The sequence below is a fragment of the Pseudorca crassidens genome, chromosome 2, assembly GCF_039906515.1.
Source record: "Pseudorca crassidens isolate mPseCra1 chromosome 2, mPseCra1.hap1, whole genome shotgun sequence".
In the NCBI taxonomy this organism is placed as follows: domain Eukaryota; kingdom Metazoa; phylum Chordata; class Mammalia; order Artiodactyla; family Delphinidae; genus Pseudorca; species Pseudorca crassidens.
Genome location: NC_090297.1, coordinates 176,829,749 through 176,837,105, shown reverse-complemented (window position 1 = coordinate 176,837,105; position 7,357 = coordinate 176,829,749).

Genomic DNA, 7,357 nt, shown 5'->3' with positions numbered 1-7,357 from the left:
GAATCTCTGAGGTTTAGTAACTCAGTAATGTGAATGGTTGAGGTTTCTAACTTTCATAAAAAGTATATATAGTGACAGGTTTTTATCCCAGGGAATAAAGTATGTGATAAAGTCAGTAACATGATAGTATACTAGGAAGAGAAGCAGGTTGCTACCTGAGGAAATAAACCATAACAAATAATCAGAAGGTCAGGAGCTCTCTAGAAACATTAGCCTGGAGTATCAAACTAATAACAGTAGCAAAAACTTTAGATTAAACCAGGTATCTTTACTGATTTGAGAAATACCTCAAGGGGTTGTTATATTTTAGAATATAAAAACACTGAATGTAATATGTTGGTGAAAACATTCTTTTTCTTACGGATAAAAATTATTTTGGAATTAATAGAAAGCTATGGCTTAGCTAAAACAAGTTTTATGTCTAGTTTATTCAAAGAGGATTTGTTATTGCAAAGCAGAACCAGGCTTTTGTTTAGTTCCTCAGTTGGTGAATACAAATTCACGGAACATCTGACAATACTGCACAGCTAAAGTGTGCCTTCCCAGACCACCCAGTTTTCTCCCTATCTCACCACTTAGCTTAATTTTTTTTTTTTGGTAAGCATTTGCCATAATCTAGAATTAACTTGTTTGTTTACTTGTTCATTATCTATTGACCCCAGTGGAATGTAAGTTCCAGGGGCAGGAAACCTGTCTCTCTTCTTCAACGAGGTGTCCTCAGTGCTTTGCACAGAGTATGCACTCAACAAGTATTTGCTGAATGAGAGATTAGATGCAGAGATTAATAAATTGGTGTGCCATGGGAATGTGAGTTAAGTCTTGAAGCATCTATGGGATATGGGTAGGATAAAGGGAGTAGGGAACCTATTCAGGCAGGTCAACACAAGTGAAATGATGGTGGCTTTGTTAATGGGGTTAAGGAGGCAAGCAGAGAGATTAAAGCAGTGATTTTGTGGTAGATTGTTTGGGGGAAAATTAAGGTTGTTAGTGGAGAGGCAGATTGCAGAGAAGATGCAAAGCCAAGCAGGATTTTAGAGTTAGAAGAGATTTCACGATCCAATCAACTCCCTTAAACATGAAGTGGCTGGAGGGACTTCCCTGGCGGTCCAGTGGTTAAGACTTCGCCTTCCAACGCAGGGGTTGCGGGTTCGAGCCCTAGTCGGGGAACTAAGATCCCACATGCCTTGGGGCCAAAAAACCAAAACAGAAGCAGTATTGTAACAAATTCAATAAAGACTTAAAAACATATGGTCCACATCAAAACAAAAATCTTAAAAAAAAAAAAGAAGATGAAGTGACTGGGGTGCTGAGAGGTGACGGGTGACCTAGACAGGTAACTAAATGGTTAATGCTGTTACGATCAGAAATCTCATTCTGTTGACTTCCAATCCAGTGCTCTTCCTATGGTACTTTGGAAATAGGAGAGCAATGAAACTGAATGAAACACAGTATATGGTAAAGTTGGTGTTTATGAAAAGTAATCTGACTCAGTATGTAGGGTGAGTTGGAAAGGGAAAACTCTAATTCCAAGAGAACAGGCAATACACTGGAAAGTAGTGTTGTAAGCAGTGGAGCTGCAAATCAAATTTCTAAATATATTCCTTGTTTTATGTTTATTTGCTCATTTAATACTTTCCAGTCATGTTTGAACTGATAAAGACAATAGTCCATGCAGTCGGGATAAAAATCATGTGTGTTCTAAATTTCACTTTATGATGGCCCAATTTCTGGTGTTCTCCCCAAGTCCCTATTGAGTCATGGACTGCCTCTGCAGTGGCTTTAGAACAATCACACAAATATCAGTTCCTTTTTAGCAGAGTGTGTGATAGACATTGTTGATCGCCCACACAGTTTCATTTCCTCCTTACTAACAAAACCCTACTTTCCTTCAGCAACCCACCTCAACCCTAGGCATGATCCCTCTCCTGGACCGAGTGGCATTGGATCCTGGTGATGATTCCACAGCTTTGCCAAGGATCCTTTAAAAGCCCAACCTTGGGCTTCCCTGGTGGCGCAGTGGTTGAGAGTCCGCCTGCCGATGCAGGAGACACGGGTTCGTGCCCCGGTCCGGGAAGATCCCACATGCCGTGGAGCAGCTGGGCCTGTGAGCCATGGCCGCTGAGCCTGCGCATCCGGAGCCTGTGCTCCGCAACGGGAGGGGCCACAACAGTGAGAGGCCCGCGTACCGCAAAAAAAAAAAAAAAAAAAAGCCCAACTTTAAGCCGATCTGTGCATGATTTCTTCTCTGGACTGCTACAGGTTGACCCAAGGAGACTTAAGAAACCTTTTTCACTGTACTTGGAGGAGCGATCTCTTGTCTCCATCGCTCCTCTCACCAGTGGCAACCCTTTTTTTTTCTTTTTTAACATCTTTATTGAGGTATAATTGCTTTACACTGTTGTGTTAGTTGCTGCTGTATAACAGAGTGAATCAGCTATACATATACATATATCCCTATATCCCCTCCCTCTTGCGTCTCCCTCTCACCTTCCTTTATCCCACCCCTCTAGGTGGTCACAAAGCACCGAGCTGATCTCCCTGTGCTATGGGGCTGCTTCCCACTAGCTATCTATTTTACATTGGGTAGTGTATATATGTCCATGACACTCTTTCAGTTGGTCTCAGCTTACCCTTCCCCCTCCCCGTGTCAAGTCCATTCTCTAGTCTTCGTCTTTATTCCTGTCCTGCCCCTAGGTTCTTCCCTTTTGTGACCATGGTGGAAGCCAATCTGTTGACAAAACAGAAGTATAGAGGAGGGCTAGAGAAACAATGGCCAGTCACAGCAGGAGCCCGGATTGCACAATGACTGGGGTCGATCCTATCTTTGAATTTCCATATTTTGCAAGCCAGCTTGATTGGGGTTTTTGACTCTTTGCAGACAAAATCATCCTATGATAGATGTAAGCTAGAAGACTGTAGAGGGGATATCTACTGCAACAGCATTCCCATGATGGCAGAGACCATGTATCTTGTTTGCTGCTTAGTGGGTACCGGGCTGAATATTGTTGAATGTGTGAAAGCAACATCCTAATCCTAATTCTAATTCTAATTCTAATTCTGTGCAAAGGAGTCAGTTCCCTTAAGAAACTAGTTCTTTCAAGTCAGGATTTTCTAGTGGTCCTCCAGTCTACAATATTTACTGATCTCCATCATGTCTAGAAAATTATACCAAGTAGTGTTAGTAGCTAATGCTTAAATAAATAATGTTACTATTAAACATCATTTGCTAGCACTGTTATAAGCATTTTACATGTATTTGGAAAAAAATCAAAAGAGCAGAAAGACCTGTTAAAGGGGTCTGTTCCTTGCTGTTATATAGCTGAGAGGCAGTGAGGTTAAGAGGTTCCATAATATGTCCCTGCTTGGTGACACAACCAGTAAGAGTTGGAGGTGGGATCTGATCTCAGACAATCTAGTTGACTGCCTTTATTCAGCAAATAGAAGGCAGGTTTCCTAATCCAAAGCAGCAAGGTGGTAAAGGATTTTGAGAACTGCTGGCTACAAAGTATATTTTGGGGACTGGAAAAAGATAAGGCAAAGTGTACATTTATTCTGGTTTATAATCTGTCATCTCAGACTCAGCTTTTCCTGTTATGCTTTGCAATAAGGGAGCCAGTAGCCACATGTGGCTGCTGAGCACTTGGAAGGTGGCTGGTGTGGACCTGGATGTGCTATAAGTGAAAAACATACACCAGATTTTGAACACTTAATAAGAAAAAAGTACATAGAAAATTTCTTTCATAATTTATTATATGGATCACATGTTGATAACATTCTGAATATTCAGGGTTATATAAAATATATTGTTAAATTAATTTTACTGGGCTTCCCTGGTGGCGCAGTGGTTGAAAGTCCGCCTGCCGATGCAGGGACACGGGTTTGTGCCCCGGTCTGGGAGGGTCCCGCGTACCGCAGAGCGGCTGGGCCCGTGAGCCATGGCCGCTGAGCCTGCGCATCCGGAGCCTGTGCTCCACAGCGGGAGAGGCCACAACAGTGAGAGGCCCGCGTACCGCAACAAACAAACAAAAAAATTAATTTTACTTGTTTCTTTTTACATATTTTAATGTGGCTATAAGATTTAAAATTACCTGTGTGGCATGTTATATTACATTATCTTTTTTATTGGACAGCACTGCTTTACTGATTTTATGTTTAATGCTGTTTCTGGGTTCTTTCTACATTCTCTGGATGAAAAAATGTCTCAAAGTTCAGAGATACTTTATTAACATCTTCGGTAGGGGGTGAATTATTGACTTTTTTTTCCTAAAAATAGTTGTCTGATGATCAAAATTATTTCAGAAATTATTGTTATCAGCTGCTCTTAAAATGTTAATCATCGTACTATCACTTTTGTAGAAAGTTATAGGACTTGTGAAGTTCTGGAATCTGAAAACAGAGGTAGAAGAAATTAGAAAGAGTTACCACTTAAAGCCCTGACATTTAGATTAACAGGCTCAGTGGCCACTTCTGAGAAGGCACAGGTTTGTGCCAAACAGAGATTTAATACTGTAAACTTTCCTGTTTTTGTATTGTTAACAGGGCAAAGGTCTGCTAAGTACCACCTGCTTCTCAAACCAAAGCTTTATATCTGGTCTTTCTCAGACTACACCATGGCTCACATAACTGCATATGTGCATTTTCTTAGTTCTTTCAATATCGTAGTTTAAAAATGCACTTGTCATAGACAAGCTGTAGTTGCATTCCGAAGCGAAAGACTGAAGAGTAATTTGGGGTGAAAGTGTCAAGAGGCCTATGAGATTGGAAGTTGCAAATGCATTAAAAAAAAAAAAAGAAAAATCAGGTCCCGTCTTACCCCAAAGCAGGCAGCAGCAGATATCAATTGTTTCTTCTCGTTCTCTTTTTTGGCCCATTTCTCCTTTTCATTATTTTGATTTGGTGTGACGTCCGTACATGTCTAAGATATACAGCAGCTAAGTAAACACACAGCCGCACTTAAGGGAAGTTTCCATATAGGGCAGTGTGCTTTTTAAACTATATAAATATCAGATTAATTTGGGATTTGAGAAAAGCTAATGTTAGGATCTTATCCAAGATCCACACAGTTAATAGTTGTTTTTTTTTTCTAAATTTGCAAGGCAAAAACGTAAAGAGAAAATGAAAAACTATGTTGACTCCTGAAAAAACATTGTTTTGCAAATGAGTTTAGCAAATTTAAATCATTTATATCTCTGCTTTTTTTTTTTTTTTTGCGGTATACTGGCCTCTCACTGTTGTGGCCTCTCGCGTTGCAGAGCACAGGCTCTGGATGCGCAGGCCCAGCGGCCATGGCTCACGGGCCCAGCCGCTCCGCGGCATGTGGGATCCTCCCGGACCGAGGCACGAACCCGCGTCCCCTGCATCGGCAGGCGGACTCTCAACCACTGCACCACCAGGGAAGCCCTCTGCATGCATTTTTACTGAGGAGTTTGTGAATCGATCAGTCAATGAGCTAATTACTGAATCAATGATCAATGGGCACTGAGTATCTTCCATGTCTAGAACTTTACTAGTTACTCCAAAAATTAAGTAGAATAAACCAAAATGGTCCAGTTATTGACCTTTTATTTGGAAGATAAGACAGACTCCCTCGGCAGGATTTCATAAAGGTGAAACTTGATCTGAGCCTTGAAAAACGAATAAAATCTAGGGAAAGAAAGGGCAGTTCTATGCAAGAGGAACAATTTGATCTCATAACAGGAGAAAAATAATATATCTCAGGAACAGTAAGAAAATCCAGCATTGAATGTTTCTGGTCAGTGGTGAGAAATGAGATTGGATGGGCAGCAAAAGGCCACATGGTGGAGAAGTTTTAGCCTTAGATATAGGAGTTTATCTTGATTTGGGAGATTCCAGAGTTCATATATTTTGTGTGAGAAAGTCCATGTTCAGATGGTAGTCTAGGGAACAAATGAGAAACAGGACACGGGATCTGACCTATCAAGCTCTGGTCGAGAGGACCATGACAGTGGTGTGCTTGATGACGAGGCTGGTTGATGATCTTACAGAAATCAGTTTTTAAGGCAAATAAAGCATAGCTTTTAGTTGTGATTTTGAATTTCCAGCCTTTCTGTTTCTTTCCTTCTCAGTAGATGACCATTTCTCCTGCTCTTTCACATCTCCCTTGCCCGGAGAAACTCTTCATAAATATTTGCCAAAAATAACTCATTGAAATGTCAATAGTTTTCAAATATACCTCTCCATCAAAAATATCTGCCTACAATATCTGTTTATTTAGCTGTTGTATAGCATAGCATGATGCAAAATGCAATCCTGCTTTCCCCTTTCCCTTTATTTAAACTGTTTCTCCACTCTGATGCTCTCCACTTCATCCTTGCTAATCGACCCATTTTTTAAATCTGCTAAAAATTGCCACTTCACTTTGTTTCTTGATTCATTCCATCTAAAGGGTCTTGCACTTCTCTTTTGATAATTAATCGCCAATCACGGCCCACCTCATGTTTTACTTTTGGAGCATTATTTCACCAGATACGTAATTGGTGCCTCCTAGAGGACCAATGTCTTACCATCCCCTGTGTGGTTGAGATCAGTGCTCTGCATAGATGTATAATTTGCTGTTAACTTATTGGGTTGGCCAAAAAGTTTGTTCGGTTTTAAGTAAAAATAAAAGACACATTTTTCATTTTCACCGAGAACTTTATTGTACAATGGAGTCACTAACCGAACGAACTTTTTGGCCAACACAGTACATTGAATTATTTGGTGACAACGTCCTGGTTTAGGCAACATGGCATGTCTCATCTGGGCTATAACTGCAGTCTCCTAATTCATCTGCTTGACTCCAATTCATCCTTCATTTGCTGCCCAGGTTATTTTGTACATTTGAGATTGGTATCCATCACCTCAGAATAAAATCCTAACCTTTTGTATTCAAGACGGTCCTCTATCACCTGGTTCTGGGCCATGCTTCTACACCCATCCCGGCCTTATCCTGCCAGGTACTCTGGTGATACTGAATCATGGGCCCCCAATGGGTAGTATCAGGCTTTTGTTCAATGCTGTTGCCGTAGGCTAGTATGTACTCCTTACTCCTCTAGTGATTCCTTTCTTTTTTTTTTAAGATGAAAAATTTTAATATACATATATAATTTACACAGACACATATAGGTAATATGTATACAAGTACATAATGTGTATACACTCACATAATTAAGGAAATTAACCGTAGTGTTTATAAAACATATAGAATAGAAAAACTACGATGTTCAACAGAGGAGAATTAATTATAATAAGCATATGTTACAGAACACTATGCAGTTCTTAAAAATAATGGTCTTCAATAATAGAGAGTCTGGAAAACATTAAAGATATAGTTTTAGATTTTAAAAGCGGGTCACAG